At 39.7% G+C, this 17,864-nt stretch overlaps 1 long non-coding RNA gene across 4 annotated transcripts in view; it reads right to left on the bottom strand.

Annotated features, from left to right (window-relative positions):
* LOC310880753 overlaps nucleotides 1–17,864 on the bottom strand; it is a 140,884-nt gene that overhangs the window by 55,364 nt on the left and 67,656 nt on the right. For all 4 annotated transcript variants that reach the window (XR_014571894.1, XR_014571895.1, XR_014571896.1 and 1 more), the window contains one exon: nucleotides 9–148. This is a non-coding gene — a long non-coding RNA (uncharacterized lncRNA). The remainder of the gene's footprint in view (nucleotides 1–8; nucleotides 149–17,864) is intronic.

Genomic DNA, 17,864 nt, shown 5'->3' with positions numbered 1-17,864 from the left:
CTACTTACAGTGCATGTAATAATACAGAGTAATGGCTTAATGCTCATGCCAAAACAGCCTTCATGTTCCTCCCACGTGTTGCACGCTTTCAGCAATCAGGCCCCAGTTCTCCTTACTGACTCCAGCACACTCTGACTTCCGTGGACTTCTGCAGTCAAAGAGAAACAAACCTTGAGGATCAGAGCTTTACATTGTGAATTTCTGTGTTGGCCTTCTATTGTTCCTAAAATGCCTCTAGTGCTCTACAAGGTGTCCAGAAATGAAAGTTTCCCCAGGAGGAGGTGAATCACCAGAGGTGACAAGAGACGGGAAGTTCCAGTGCTCAGCCAGGCTTTATTTTAATCTGTTCAGTGATCTCAATCACATCCCACAATGCCCAGACGTATTAGAGAACACTGATATCTGAATGAAGATACTTAAAGGACCTTATCTGCAACTAGGAAACAAAGAAAAAAATGAAGCAAAATCAAACTCCATTAATTTTGAATTTTCATAATAGTATATTTATAGAATTTGGCTTAAGACAGAGTATTGTTGTCTTTGTGTCCAAAAAGGTTTAGGAATGACTACTTGATAACACACCTTCTAAAGCAGTGTTTTGGTGTCTGCTGATGAAGGCTGTTTTTGTCATCATAGCTCTGTAAATACACACATGTAATACATCTAAAACATATCCAAAATACCGTGTTTAGAGATACTGTATTTACTCGATCCACCATCTCACACAGAAATCAGTTCCTTGCAATCAGTCCTTTATCCGTAATGCAATTATTTATTTCAGTGTTTCTTACACAGAAACTATCTTGCCTCTACTGCAAGTCACACACACCCTCTAACAGCACCAGGTGCACTCACTAGTCCAGTTTCTCAGGACTCTAACAACTTAGCTGTTCAAAGACAGCCCAATAACTTATACACGGTTTTCAGTTACTTAGTAGATCTAGAACTCCTCTTGTGTCTGTAGATAGAGCATCCTTGCCTATATTTGGGTGCATTCCCTCATTATAATCTCTTCTGGAGTGGTTGTTGGTTTGAATTTAAGGAAAAAGAGGGACACATGAAAGCTGGGGCATGTTACTGAGAAGATTATTGATTGATAAATTGCGTGATAGTATGTGCCTCCAGAGTGAGAATCCAGTATAGCTGCAAACCGTATCACTCTACAGGTCACAAATCTTCTAGTGTAGTCTTAAAGGTGCTCAGTACAACTACACCAATGCTTCTGTTGATTATAAATTCACTGTCTTTTTTTTTTCACCAGGGAAGGAAGATATCTAAAACAGTATCTTTTTGGTCAAGACTTCATCTTGTCCCACCACCACTTGCTGCCAGCAATTAATCTGCAGTTAATTCAAATAAATCTTTTAGCAATATTTTCAGGTATAAGAAGAAATTAATAACTTTCCTGTATTTCATGACTTAGTTCAAGAGGATCTTTTCTGACTCATCCTAGACAAAGCTCCCACTGAAATCACTAGAAAAGGAATTCAATATAGGGCATTTTGAGTTTTTTGTTGTTCCAAAAAAATCCCTGAAGTAAATACAATGTGGAGTTCCAGTAAGTGATAAAGTTCCTCCTTGGGTGATGTCATTCAGCCTTTTTCTTCTTGTTGCTTAGTCAGGATTCTCTAACCACAACTTTTCAGTGTCTCACCTAACATTTTCATTGATGTGGTTATTCATAAGGCCACTATTCATAATAACCAGTTAAAACCAGATCTCAGGAAAACACAGGAAAACAATTACTGTGTTTTCAGAAGCTTCTGGTTTTCTATGGGAAACCTGCAAACTCTAAGGGGGCACTTATTAGGTGAGGTTAACTTTTATTTGGTATTGAGAGTAAAATCTGCCTTAATTATTCTGAAATAATTAAGATAATAGTTGTCTAAATCTATATGCTTCATGTTAAAATATGATTAAATGAAATAGCTTTTGAAAGCACTGAATTCTCTGAACATTAGAAAACGTGAGCATTTATTTATCTTCCCAGATCCAGACTTAGAAACTCAATTTTAAGTCATTATTTTGTCGTACCTTGCAATACAGCTTACATATTTGGGAATCAAACCAAACTTTTGAGAGAGGCTTTTGACCACTGCTGTCTATATTCAGTAACAAAATACGAAGCTGTTTATTTTACAACTTGCTCTTGCAAGACCTACATACTGTATGTTAAGGTGCATTGACTTCACCTGCTGGTAAGGGCTGAGGGACCTGGTTTTTGACTGGCAAAACCAAGAAAGCAGTTCATGAAGCCAAGTGTCTTCATGTTTGTAACTGTCATCCAAATTATACAGATCAGGACAGCAAACAAATCTGTGGGGAACCTGGATGTGCAATTAGACCTACATGGATAAAAATATTTTCTTCCAGTGATAGAACATCATTTCAATTGGAACTTTTCAACATGCTGTGATTCACATTGTGAATATGGTCTTGTATTGACCCAGCACAGAAGATCCTGGGCCATAAATAAGATTTCTGAGAGCTAAAATAATAGTCATCAATTCTGATCACAGCCACATAACAGCATCCTATTAACCTGGCCAAGAATAAGACATCAGCATCTCCCTGAAATACTAATCACCACACCTGGAAATGTGTGCTCATCTCTGCTTTAAATCTATTCATTATTTAAAACAATTATATTTCAATTAATCAACTGGCTTTGTTGAAGTTGAGTATTGTTTCTATTTCCTATTTCTATCACTTCTGAAAGGCATGAAGAAAACCTCCTGCCTGAGAAGGTAAAATAAACCCTAACTGGCACTGAGAAGTGAATTCCACTTCTGTCAGAAGGAACAGAGCCTGTGATATCAGGGATATCACACAAGTGTATCTTCAAGATCAGTTTGGCCCACAAAAAGGGAATATATAACTTCAAAAATGTTTTTATCTTTAAAAAAATCTACTAATCTAGTGAAAACGTTGTTCATATTTACAAACCTAGTTTGCTTGCATTTGCATTTTACTTGCAATGAATCACTAAAAGGATTAGGAGGACATTTGATCAGCTAAGAGGAAAACCAAAGTTTATGCAGACTATTTTTAGATTCGCAAGCCCTGTCACGAGGATGCTGCTGGCTCTCGGAACAGCCAGAAAGCGCTGCACTTTTGCAAATAAGCTATGGTCCAGATATATTTTAAGGATGACTATTTCTCTCCAGCTTTGTAGAGAAAATCAATATCTTGTTTTCAGATGTGTAAATGTAGTCGTCTCTCTAAAGTGCCCCGGTCAGTTTACCACACGTTCAGCAGCTGCTTCTTTCCAGGCTATCCCACGATTCCCAGCCTATGAGGATTGACAAGGCAATGATAAACTAATGTGCCCCCTCAGCTCTGTGCACGGCCCATTGTTCCGGCAGCTGAGACCCTCTGCTTCTATTTGCTTTCTCCCACATACATTATTCAACAGCCCAGGAAAAGGCCAAGAACCTCTTTCATTCAGGAATTCTGTATTAAAATAATCAATTTCAAACTGAAGCGGGGAAAGGAGGCTTGCTACAGGCAAGGCCTATTAATAAGCCACCAGTCTCTGCCATTTGCATTGGAATCATGCTATCATGAGATAATATATTATTATATTTCTTATCCATAAAAAGAAGAAACCTAAGAATGCCTTCCTGTCTTTTTCAGCATAAACATTAATTAAAGCAACACCTTCCTGATGTTATATTTTGGCACACCATTTCCAACATAAAGACCTCATTTGTGAGGGTCTATGTAATAGGCTACCTAGGCTACAGTTTGAAATAGAAAGTCTTAGGGAAGGAAGGAGAAGTATAGTTTCACAGAGGACAGACAAGCTGGATGTTAAAAATAACTTAAAACACTTTCTGTGAATGTTTCCACAGAGGATTAAAATCCAAATTCATTATTCTGTGCAAAAGGTTTACTGGCATTACAACATATTAGGTCATGCCAAAGAGATGCCCAACACTGTTAATTCATAAACTGTAAGACATTCAAGTGCAGTATTTCTCCTTACAGCCCTGCCAGAAAAGAACATAGGGATAAAGGCAGGACCCGCCATTGCGATTGCACATCACGACCTATGGCACATTTAGGAAATATAAGATCACCACCTTCAAAAAAAGTGAAAAGTGTCACTTCCACAGCCAAAGAGCAGCAATCTCACACACACACACACACCAAAACAAAACAAGACAAAACGAACTACAGAAGCATTGCTTTTTACATTATTAATTGGGTCTATTTATCAGAAGCAGTTCTGTCCACTCCCCAGTTAAACCTCCCTATGGCACTCTTAAGATTTCAGTGTAACTTTCCTCTCAGTTTTCTAGAGACGTACACATTTATGGCTGCAGCATTTTACTTTGTCCATGCTTGACATATTGCATGGACAATAACATTAAAAAAATAAAAAATAATTTAAAAAAACACACATACCATCAGCAAGAAAGCATGCAGAAACCCAGCCCAGTGTCAGTGGGAGCTAACAGCAGTTAATCTTACGGCTTTCAAATAATGTTGACCATTGCCCACTTCTGTATTCGTATTTTCTCCTCTTCTACTTGAGGTACCATTATAGCGCCTTGTTGTGAATGTTCCATCCACTGTTTGATTTTTCTGCTAACCACGAATGGTCAGTATTGTTTAAAAGTGATTTTAACCTGATAACACTGGTGAGATAAATATTGTATCTACTTAACCACCAGCAGCCTTGTAAGCACCAGGGTGTGAGCGACTAACTAAAGTTGGTTGTGGACAACCTCTGCTCAGCTTCATTAAGGGGAACAACCGGATAGTTTCAGCCCAATATCTTGGCTGTGAAGTCAAACAAAGTATAAGTACATGCAAAAGGTTAGATGCTGCTGTCAAAAGTTTGAACTTGCATCTCAGTGGGGTCATAGCAAAATAAAGGAATTTACCCCGTTCCGATAGCAGTCAGAGGAATTTTTGTTAGTTCTGACACTGGCACCAAACCTACACATTTGGAGATTCTGACAGGAAAATCCAAGAAACATTTGATGGCAGAAACACACAATCTAAAGTCAAAAAGGTTAAATGTACTGGGATTTGTGCTCATGAGTCACTTCCACAGCTCAAAATGCTCACTCAGTAAGTGAATAAAACATTCCAGAAAGTGCCGTGTACAGCATGAGGCATCCAGCTTCAATAAGCAGATAATTTTTGCCAGCGGATGACCAGTGCCACGTAACTATTCAAACTTTTGTTTTGCACTCCAGAGAGTTTAATTTCAGAACTCTGCAAGGGATGGGAGCGAGACTCACCTCCAGACGAGGCGGTAGAGCATATCTTTGTGTCCACGTTTCCCATGGTCTGAATATATCAAAACCTCACATTTCCACTGTGCAAAACAAACCAATCCCTCCTGCTTAGCATTCATAGTTTTGGGGACTAGAAATCATTCCTGTGACAGAGGTCTGCTGCTATCTGCTCACTCTGAGCCAAGTCAGAGCAAAACAGACACCTCGGTCCCTTCCCCTGCCAAGCCATGGCTTCAACAGGAGGGAAATTTGGGAGCGTGAGCAGAAGACCTGGGGGAGACTGAGCAAGTCTGGATGATCAAGGGGTCAGGATCCTTTGCCCACTCTGATTCCTAAATTCTGGCTTCTCTCTTTTTTGTGATGCTGGTGTGCAACTACCTTTATCTGGTGGGAAAAGAGAAAGTGGGGTCTGCACCTGTGCCAGCGACACCAACGCACTGCCAGGTCTAGTAACACAGGCGTAGTCTAGAACACTTTTACAGTATGAATTCACCTGTATCACCCAGAACATGCTCAGTTTCTCAAAGTCTGCCTTTAAAATATGGCTAATATTCAATTTTAGCATGGATTTTCTGTCAGTACACTTTTAAGATTTACACATATCTCATTTTTACTCTACAAGTGCATCAAATCCTGGAAATGTCATACTTTACAAAGATGTATTTCTGAACATAGTTACCCAACAGCATTAAATCTCTGAAATTAATACAGCTTATCTAAAATATAGAAGCAAACCCAGGATGTTTCTAACCTAAACTAATTACATTTCCACATCAAAGTTTGTCTACAAACCTGTAAGTAGTTTCTACCAACAGCTGCTTCACAATTCTTCCATAAAGAATTTGCTCTCTGCAAAGCCTCCAACTCAAACCAACCAGGCTAATAATATAACTGGGGGTAGGAAAATTTGTAAGATATTAGACTGTCTTGCTTTCTCAAATGACTTAGGTTTTAAAAGGGTGAGGTATATTGTAACTTGTGCCAAGATCTTGTAGCCACTGTAAAACAAACTCTAAGCTTTAATTTTCGCTTAATGGAATGATTAAAACCCTTATTGATATATATATTTAAAAAAAAAAAAGAAAGAAAGAAAGAAAGAAAGAAGAATATAGTTCAAGACTCCGTACAGGCATTCTATACAGTTATTTTTTCACAGATATTTTTACCTTTTTTTAAGTGTCTCACTAAACTAAATGCTTTAGTAACTGTGGGCAGCTTCCATTACTCATTATTAGATCTTTGATGTAATTCTTCTCTAGCATTCAGCACGTGAATTTACTCTGCAATTTGCACTCAATGCTTGCAGTAAGCCAACATGTACAAAGACAAAATGCTGTCAACATTTATCTGCTGCTTTACACATGCCTGGAGCAGAGCAAAAGGAAAGGGGCGAGCATTTATATTCCTGAACTCAAAGCAAGCTACATTCACTTGAGACAGTGCAGGATAAAAGACAGAGTAGAAGAGATGAGAAAGTAAACAGGAAGTGAAAGACTAAGAAAAGGATAAGAGGCCAAAAAAAATCCAAAAACAATTCAAAAGAGAAAGAAGCAGATAACGGAATGGATGGTTAAAGAGAGAAAGAAAGCGAAATCTTAAACATAAGCTCAGACATGTAAATCACTGAGTTCGCCCAGGAACATGGCAAGCTCCCCACCGCTACTACGAGGAGCCCGGTGGTAGTAAAAGGCAGGTCTGAGCACTGCCAACCTGGATGACAGCAAACACCAGCCCGAACAGCACCCAAGGGCAGTAATTCACGCCAAGCCCAGGGCGAGCCTCAGCTCCATCTGAACATAGGAGCGGGGAGTAAGAAAGGAACAACTGTCTGCCAGGTGGACATGCACAAACTTACACAGAGAAAGAAATATGATTCTCAAACTTTCTGAAAATTCACCAAATTGCACGAAAAATGGCCATGTAACTCTGCAGTATAATGAAAAACATGCTGGTACAGTTAGAAGGGAGAACATCGCAGAATAGGCAATTTGAAGAATAATCCATATGGGTCTTGTGTAACTAGGGCTAGTTCAAAGCACAATTTTTCCTTGGAAATTGGTATATCTATATCAAAACCTTACTGGGAATGTACAAATTCCTTATGTGTGTGTGTGTGTGTTTTTGTTTGTTTGTTTGTTTTTCTGGAAAATTATTGAAACAGGTTATTTCTATAAACTGAAAGCAAAACCATATTTTTTATAAGATGTCCCTAGATTCCAAATTCCAAGATTTTGACTTTTTGTCCTACATGGTAACAAAGGCTTTGAAGATTTGGATTTGCAGAATTCTTCCACTGGTAGAAGATCTAGTTTTATTCCTATTCTGTTTCTTCCTTCCTTTCTTAACAAACAGACTTTTTTTAAAAACAAGGAAGTAAGAAATCGTATGAACTGCACTTGCAGATGAGTTGAATCGCTAATTACATCTCACAGACCAATTCCATAAGGTGCCAAATCCTGCGAAAGTCACCCGGCAGCGCTGGGGCTGGACGGTGCCCAGCACTTTGTTAAGAAGATCCTTGCCAGTGCTGAAATGAGCTGCATTGTAATATTACATGCTTGCTGCTAGAACTGATCCAGAGAAGGGCTAAGTGTCCTCAGCTCTGATTACCTCTCATTGGGAATTGAGAGCACTTGGCAAGATCCAGCCTTAAAGCTGTCTGGCACATTATCCTATTTCATAGAGTGATTTATTTTAAGTGAAAGCATATGGATAGCAAGTGTCAATGGTGCAATAGTGCTAATGTTAGGTGATGCACCCATCATACACGAGAAGAAGCGTGGTCTCTCCAAGCAGAAGGTAGCGATGCATATGCTTCTGTCAATAAGATCCCACACACATTCCCGATGAGCACATTTATGAGCTCCTATTATCATCAGGGGGAGGGGGATGGGGGACGTCCATGTCTCTACGTGTTTTCTGTGCTAATCTGAGAGCTGGACCAAATCCCAGTACTTGGGTCACTTGTACACAGAGTTCTCATTGTGAATCAGGGGTAAAATGGCAGCCTCTCAGTTGTGCTTTGAAACTATGCATTTTTTAAAACTTGTGTATGCATAAGCCTCTTATTTAATGAATGACTCCCTTTGTATTTACATGTTCCACCATCCACAGAACAAATAGGGTTTAGTCGTTTGAGAATGAAAACTTCTAGTCCTCAAGGGAGAGAAGGGAAAGAGAAAAAATACTCGCAGCTACTTTATGGAAGTGGTAAAAAAAAAATCAATCAGCCTCTTAGTTTTAGATCTTACCTGGTTTTCAAGGCACTACATTGACAAAAATGTGCTCTTTCCTAAGTTACATTTCTGATTTATTCCACAGAAAAAAAGTCCTGATGTAAATGTAACTGAAACATATTGGTTTTGATGCAGCTAAATTCAGATCAAAAGTGGTCAGAAAAGTTATTTTTGGCTACTCTTTATCATTATCCCAAATTAGAAGTATCTTACCAGACCTGACGGTTTCTTAATCTTACTAATTTTTTTTTCCTCCCTTTAAATTCAGCCGGTAAATGAAATATGTGAAATAATAAATAAATTAAAAATATATGGCAGAAATCATTTCAAAGGATTTAGCGGCCAAGACAGGAATGTACTGAAAGCAGCATTTTAAGTTGTCTTGGTTTCCAAAAGGAAATAGTTATAAATTAGTTCTAGGGCACTCTGACTCATTTATAAGAGTGGTTCAAGAAACTCTTCAATATTAATTAGTAGCCTGTGAATTCAGCCTATGCAATTATGATGAGACAGTTCTTTGGGTATGAAAGAGCTAACTTATCATATTTTTGAATTCACCATCTATAAGCTTGAATATTTTTGTATTTCCATATTTCTCAAGTAGCACTTAATTTAATCTTATCCCCATTTCTTTCAATAAACCATTGTTGCATCTCTTAAGCAGCACAGCTTCCTCCTCTAACTCATCTCCCCGTGAAATTGGTTTAATGAAGCAGAAAGGTATGAAGCATTAACAACACTGGAATTCATGTGGTAGCACTTCATTTTTCAGAGGCACTCACATTTCCTACCTAATTTATAAAATCAGCACACAAATGATTTTTATCACAGCCATTACATCAGTATAAATTACTGCCTTTTCTATAACACGGCAGTTAGTCAAACTGTTGAAATGATATCTATTAGTCATAGAGAGGAGGAGGGAAAAAGAAAAACCTGTAGGAAAGATTTAGTGTAAAATAAGGACTGATAGCAGCCTTATTGAAACACTAATATTAATTTACCAAATGAGCCCAAAGTGCATATATTTCGCAAAGGAAAATTAAAAACACACAAAGTAAAGCAAATGGGTCAATTTGTAAGGAACCAAAAAGGAAAGTCAGCAAACAAACTATTCTGCATCAGAGGCAGTCAGAAATGCAATTAGGAAGATCCTCACATCCAAGAAGGCAGGAGATGCCTCACTCCCAGTCAGAGCCCCACATCCGTCCCAAGCTCCCCGTTCACCTCATTGCTCTAGCACTGGTGTTCTGCTTTTGCGCACTGCAGCTTCTCCAAAGTCATGGTTATCCTCCTGTCTTCTTCCACATGCACGGCTACCTGCTTGTATCCTGACTGTTCCTTTCCAGGCTAATGGGAAGCCGCCCCTACCACCCATGTTGCCACACAGCAAAAAATATAATGATGCTTGCTGGGAAAATTATGCAGTGTCTCTTGCTCTTCCCAGTGAGTATAAACTACTATTCCAGGACCTACATCCTGACTTGCTAGGTTTAGCTTGTAAAAAAATACCTGCTCATTCTGCAGATGCATCACATACTTGAAAATACTTTGGTCTTGTACTCCTCTGTAAACAACACCTGTCTCTGCTAGCAGATCTGCTGCTGGTCTTACAAGTTTGTCCTGGGCCTCCTTTCCTGTTTGCTATTCTTCAAGCATGACTCCTTCCAGGATTGTTCTGTAAATTCACTGTTACCTTCTTTGTCAGATCTCTCCTTCAAATCTGCCTATGTGAAACAGCCATCTGATAGTGCGTGGACAAAAGGTCAGCAGGAAATACTCTTTCAGAATCACAAAGATGCTCCAGGACAATCTACTCTTCCTATAACTTTTATTCTCACTCTCCTTTTCCCAATTATTTCCCCTTCATGTACTTTCTCCCTCGTATCTGACTGGAAAGGCTCAGAGGCAGGGACCACGCCTTCTGATTTGTCCTCTCACAGCAGCAGACATAATAGGACACAAGACATCATGGACACTGCTTGATGCCATTGTCATTAGGGACACTAAGTATTGAAATCATTTAAAAAAGAAGAAAAAAAAAGAGCTGATTAGGTCGTCAGTGCAACCACATAAAACCTACAAAGTGTACACAGTTCAAGCTGCCTTTCCTCTGTGTGTTTTGCCTTATATTTTGATCTCCTTCTGCTTACAGTTTTCATTAATTAGCCTCTCGCTCTGTATACCATTAGGGACTTTTTGCCTGCCTTTCTCTGTTTCTAGCAGACATAAAACTGGTGTATAAGTGTCTACTGATGGCACCTTGTGGCTAAACCAGAGAAATGCTTGGGAGTGTGAACGAGAATGAGGAAGCCAGGAAAATATCAAGAAAATAAAACAGACTGGGGATCATATCCCTTCCCGTAGCGACTGATGAAAAAAATGCGGTGCAACGCTGTGAAGTTTGCAAATACCTCCTTGGCAAGGCACTGCACGAACCCTGCCTGTCTGCCTGCTGCCCCCCCCATCCTCCCCAGTCCCTGCAGCGTGCTGGGGCAGTGGGCGCAGAGACCTGCAGTGCAGGCAGGGGATTTTGCCTTAAACCTCATCCCAGCAGGAGGCAGGAAAAGGGGGAAGGGGCCTGAGGCTTTCACTTGACTAAGTGAACTGGCAAATCCATCTAATCCAACGTGCGAGGGGGAGGAAGGAAGGACCCAGGCTTTCCCTGCTATCCAGAGCTCCTACGAGTGTTAAAGCCAGTTTTGTTGGGTGCCTTTCAACTCTGCAGAAGAGAGAATCAGCTCCAAACCCAGCAATCTCTTTCTAATCTGCACTGACCTCCAAAGCAGCCCTTTCTGCAGCCCTTTTAGGAGGCACTGCAGGACCTGTGCTGTGGGTGCTGAGCCAGCCAGGACTCAGGACGGAGTGACCAACAATGAAAAGTCACTGGGTCCTTGCTGACTAGTTCAGGCACAAGCCCCGTTCAGGACAAGCATCAGGAAAGCATGACCAAAGCTGAGTGTATGCCAACACTGGCTCTCTTAGTATTTGTGCAATAATTTCTCCCCCCCCCCAGAAGTAGCTGACAGGATTCCCACAATGCGATGAGGAACAATGGTGGGATTAAGGGACAGAAAAGGACACAGATGATGGGTAAAGATAAAGGGTATTTGGCATCAAGCAATATTACCTGAGATATGTCCTAGGTAAAGAGCAACAAACCAGGAGAGCATGCTAAATTACGGACAGATGGGACAACTAAGCCAACTGAGGGTCTCCCATGAAATGCTGCGGCCACAAGAAGCAAGCTCTGATGGTGTCCCAACCAGTAAGCAATAACAAACCTGGTTTAAATCAAGACTGCCTCTCATTTACAGTGTTTTCTGTACTTTGGTTGGGTCTGGTCACTTCTTCCTAACCAACCCAGCTAGTTACCCTTCACGTCTCTCTAGGTCCCCCTTTGTTCTGTATTATCTTTAATATTTCATTAGCATACTCCCCACTCCTTTCAAGACCTGGCTCCAAGTTTCTGTTCTCAACAGTTTTTGGTATAATTAAGCAGCATATTTGTATTTGGGAAGAGAAACAAAAGTACTGTGGTTTGCCCAAGATCACCCAACAGGTCAGATCTGAGCTTCAGAGACAGGCACATGTAAACATGGGACCCAGATAGAAGTCCTTGTTCTAGAGGAAAACCTCCATGATGCAAAATCAGGGAAGTTCATTTCACGCATGAAGGAATGGAAATAAATCATGTGAAATCTGGATATTTGAATCCCAAAAGAGTAAAAAAAAAAATAAATTTATATTTGCCAGCTAGACTTACAGATTCTCGACAGACCTGATCAAGTGTCATGCAGGAAGGATGTCAAGTGAACATCTCTATATGCCTTCTATAAATGGAGGGCAGAAGAATGTACCTTGACTGTCCATCCAGGGGTTGGTGCACTCCATATTAAAAGACAAGTGAGAACCTCAACAACCAGCAGGCTTTAGGAGCAGCAATACAAGGTAAACAAAAAACATTTTGGTGCCAGACCTCACCTGCAGCTATATCAATTCTCTTTTTCATGGCCTGTTGCAGTACTATCAGCAGCTTTGATACATACAGATTTTGCCTACAACTGTACGAACGTGTCTTGTCAGGCAAATTTGGGGCTTTCCAATCCAGTAGAGACAGAAGTCTCTTTTACTGATTTAAAAAAAAAATATTGAAAGATTGTAATGAAAAAAAAACAAACACCCTGTGTTACGAAAAGCAAAATGATAGACTTAAGAGAGGGGAAAATCAGTAGTACCTGGCATAACTTTTTATTTTTTTTATTTTTTTGAGAACCCCTTTTTCTCCTCTACTACAAAAACACCTGTTGCCATAAAATGACTCTTGTAACTTTGGTGCTACATTTTGCCATAGCTCTACTTAATACTAAAACGGAACTTAACACCAGCAGATAAAGAATACAAGTCTCACATCAAGGAGAACTTTTACCTTGGAAAATGGAGCAAAGTGAAAGATTCAATGAAGCCCACAAAAGACTTCACTATTCCATATTACCTGGAAGATGTTTAGATACCACTGTGACAAGCAGCCTTACAAAAACTTGGGAAAGGTTGATGACTGAAATTGGATTTTTTTTTATTTTTTTTTCCTCCAAAGTAGATGTTTTACTGCTATTTTGAAATATCAAAGCTAAAGGCTCGTCTTTACCTTTTTGTGTAAATAACTTCCTTTGCCTGGGGTGTTCATCATCGGTTTGACCTTAAAATGCATGGCAGCGTTCTTAGCAATATTCAATCAATGGTAGGATTAAAGGTGAAATCAGTTACACAGAGGAAGCCTACTGCTGTTACACCAGTGTGGTGGCTCTAATCTCCCTCTGAGAGACTAAAGATCATAACTGATTTACTTCTCTTCCCTGGGGAACAATTTTCTGTAGCCTGAAGCAATCAGGAAACAGACTGAATTGGCTTTAATACCCATCTGCCCTAGGGGGGAGAGACTGTGAAAAGCTACTAGGTTGTTTCTTCTTCATACTTGTAATTAAATAAACTATGACAAATTTGACAGGCAGAATTTCTAGCAGTACCAGTTGTCTTAAAACTTCCTACTCAGTGTGTAATTGATATACAGCAGCTATTCCCAAGCAGAATTGGGGAATACTTTAGCATTAAAATCAGTGATCTTCTCCCCATACTATGATTTAACCTATTGGCAACTTACCTCTAATTTTCACACCTACCAAGAGACAGAAATAACTTTCAAGATTGTAAGATATGTAGAAAGCTAGGTAAATGTCACTTGCTTTTAGTTTTTGTGTGTGTGGTGTTTTTTTTTTCCCTTGACTGGGATCTCTCTATGATTTCAAGAATGCATGGCATGTGAATGAGATGGTATTGATGCAGTGGAGAAACAAATCTTACATGTGGTACCTAAAGGGGTTGTATATCAGGGAAGGACAACCTAGGAAGTATTTCCATGTAGATTAACAACAAACTACATAGTACTAACAGGTTAATCAATAAACTTCTGTTATTACTACTTTTCAAAACAGTGTCAGAGACAAGGAAGATGACAAGTCTTTCTGTAACAAATTTTCTGCAGTTCAACTCATTTCCCAGAGTTGCCATAACAGAAAAATATTTTATAAATAGGGACCAGGTTTTTATTTTATAGTTTCTAGAAAGCATAGGAAAGATATCAGAGTTGCAGCAAGTACAGTCATTTCAAACACGCTGCTGTCTGCCTTTCTTATCCAAATACCCCAGCATGACACATTTTTAAATACTCCATGGGGTAGACAAGTGGGTTCATGATTTTTAAGTTTACTATGTTTGAATCAGAGACATCCATTTTTACATGACCTTAGGTGAGACAGCTTATGGTCACAGACAATTCTGAATTTTTCTGAATTGTTTAACTAATTTTAGGCTTTTTTATATATAATCAGAGAAAAGCAAAATAAATAAATAAATAAATAAATAAATAAATAAATGCTAAGAAAATTATTAGTTTCTTTGCCCAGATCTGTTGCCAAATGGTACTGAGGCCTGACATCTTGGCATTCAGAAGAGGAAGAACTGCTATTACACCTGCTAAGTGTTTCCAAAGCACAGTACCACCACTTCAGCAATGGCATTGTTTACCCGTTTTACAGATGGAAACAGACATGGAAATAAAATGTCTGTTTTGCCAAAAACATGCACTCATGTTCCTGCCCAGCTTGAGGTAACTCACTGATACCTTTTCAGTAAGCGTCTACACATCTTGCTATAATGCCTTTGAAGAATAACCCACATAATCTGAGTCAGGCTTCCAAAATCAGCATCACTGAAGATCTTGTATACGAAAACAGTTTAATCCTCTCTCTGGTCCACACTGTCTGCTGGTAATCAGACATTACATATAGATACAGATACACTGGCAGATATACTTATTTGTTGAACTCTGTACTTAGTTTTTGTACTACTCTACAAAAACAAATTGTTTTAAAACATGCCAAGTGTTTAAAATAGCTATTATATATATAATTTTTTGTTGTTGTTGTTGAAAAAACACATATAGCCACAAACACTTAAGACAGGTGAGTCATTTTCCTAAGAGCTAAATGTTTACCTGTGTGTGATTAATAGTGATACACGGGCCCAACAGTGACTGCTAAAACCCTACTTCATGCTGAGATTGCTGATAGAAAAAATTATGCTGCAAAGAAAATCTATTCTGTCAGATTTGTTACTAAGATTTGAATAATTCAAATATATTCAAAGGGCTATTGCTAGCTATTAAAAACTCAGTGTTAACATGTAAAAAAACAGCCATTTTTTAAAAAAATCCCATTTCCCCTATTTCTCTTCTGCACCTGCTTTTTATTGCAATAGCCACAGGCTGTAATAAGACAGCAGTGTGGCTTCAAGCCTTGATACAAAGGAAGCTCTGTCTGAGCCAGTTACTCATCCACATGACATGATAGCTCCCATTTCCTCCTCAGTCTTGCTTTCCCAGAGCAGTGACAGAAGCCACATTGCAGAACTGTCAAGATCCTAAAAACTGATTGTTAAACACCAATTACCTTGATTAGGTTTCCTAACCAAAAAAAAAAAAAAAAGAGAGAGAGAGAGAGTGATGTGAACCAAAGATTTACCTGCTATGCTCTAACTTGGTAAACTGGAGCTCAAGCGTATCTTCCCTACTCACAGATCCCACAAAGATCTGCTCAAAAAACGTGGCCATTTCACTTCAGCTAGGAAAAATGCAGCCAGGATCAATCATCCAGATAAATTTTCTGATTATTTTTTAAATGACATTTGAAAGTCACTTTCCTCTTCAATGAAGAACTATCTACAGAAATGGATGTAAAAGTATATAAATTTATTCAAAATTTCCCAAGGGAAACAATAACACATTTTCTGGGCAAGAAAGTTAAAATTAGACTGACTCTCATACAAACGGGAAGCATCCAAGTGTATGGCTGTTGGGTCTCTGAAACTTGCAGAAGTGGGGGTTGCTCAGTATTTAGAAAACCTGAATGTAAGCCTTTATCCTTCACCTGAAAAGATTTGCCACCAATTCCTCTGAGACCAGCTTCACTACAACCTGCACACAGAGATTGGCCATCAGTCCCCAGATCTGTCTACTCAGCGGCTAACACCAGTGTGACATGACAAGAAGCTAAAGGATCAAGGTCAGTCTCAGCACGACTCCTAACCCACCACGTGATGAGCAACGCCACGATGGTGCACAGCCCCTCTTGCCTCCCCGAGAATAATCACAGAACCACCTAGGTCAGAAAATGCCCTCAAGATCATCAAGTGCATAAATGGAGAAGTATTTCATTTATTTATTCTTTTTTGGGGGGGGGGGGCGGGGGGGCATAACATAATATGACGGATGGACAGATAATGGCCTCCCTGCTTCGGCTTTGAGTCCTGCCAAGTGCCTGACCTGTCATCTTCCTCCTTGGTAACTGGGGCAGGAGATAAGACAGGCCATCAACGCTCTTCAGCTCCACAAGCAGAGCAACGGCACACAAATCCTAGGGCCTTGCTGCAAGGCAGAACATTATGGAGGAAATCATTTTTAGCCACCCAGCTCTGTTACCTGCTGGCCTGGGGATAGCCCTGTCTGGGGGCAAGAAGGGAAAGAGGGCACAGTCAAATGCAAGTACCATATCAATCCTTCAGTGAGGTTATGAGAAGTCATTGATTATCTACACCCACTGACATCCTACCTTCATTGCAAAGTAGATTTTCAATGGGTAAATGGCTTAGGCTAAAACCTAACACCTGCCAAAATATTTGGTAGATGCTACTTGCTGAAGAAAGGGGCAGTCGGAAGCAGGTCTCCACTGACAAAGCCTTTCCTTTACTATTTATTATCCTACCTATTTACATTCTCAAATTCTGACATTTTACTACAAATACTAAAAGCTTCACCTTAAGTTAAACTCAGGCCTGGGCTCTGACCCTGCACAGGCAAAGCAACAGGAGCCCAAACCTCTTCTCTTGCCAGCAGAAGTTTTCCTACATGACCAGCTAGCAGCTACAGCTGAAATTCAACTCAGGGCCTAGTTAGCTGTGTGGTCTGGTAAACAATCATGACACATATTTTCAGACAAAAAAATTTAACTGTTACACCTACTACAATTACGCATGATAGAGGGGGCAAATTATCTTGACCTTCACATCAGTATGCCTCCCCTGACCCTCTATTTCTTCTTCTTCTTTTAATTAATCACCTTTACTTTCTGTGTCCCCCTGGTCCATCCATGCAGCAGTGCTAATGAACGAGCTAGAACTGCAGTTGAAAAAAGAAAGGGGATGTTCATCATTTTTATTTAGCTCTGTTATTTGCTTCATTGTTGAACACAGAAAATTATTTGTCATAAAGAAGGGTTCTGGCTCATCGGCTGAGAATAATCCAATTACTTTCCCTTCAATTACATTTAAAATAAATTATTTTTAAGAGTCCTTACCACCACTTTATCACCCACGCATTTCCTGCTGTGTATCAGAAGGTGGCAGACAAACAGCTGGGGGATTCTGCACCCACTGTCAACCTGCCTCAGAGAGAGAACACCAGGCACCTGACTAGATGTGACTGTCCCCTGAGAAGAAGCATACACTATGACTTTATCACCAGTGGCATGATTTCAACCAATTCTTCAAGACAAAGTCTTGTTGCAACACCAACTGCACCCAGTCTGCAGCATCATGCACTATCAAAACTTCTCCTTTGCTCTAACAGATCACCAAAGAATGACATTTGGATATGACCACCAAAGACAGGTTGGTAGGATTCATTTAGACAGGAAAAAAATACAGACAATATTATCTGACTCAGGAATCCTACTAATGGGCTGCTTTAATGCCCCTCCTTCCAGGCAGGCACATCAGAAATCTGGATCTGAATCCTAACACTAGCACCTAGTAGCACTACCAA

This window comes from Anser anser, assembly GCF_964211835.1.
Source record: "Anser anser genome assembly, chromosome: 13".
Lineage (NCBI taxonomy): Eukaryota > Metazoa > Chordata > Aves > Anseriformes > Anatidae > Anser > Anser anser.
This window is presented reverse-complemented; position numbering and strand designations above follow the sequence as displayed.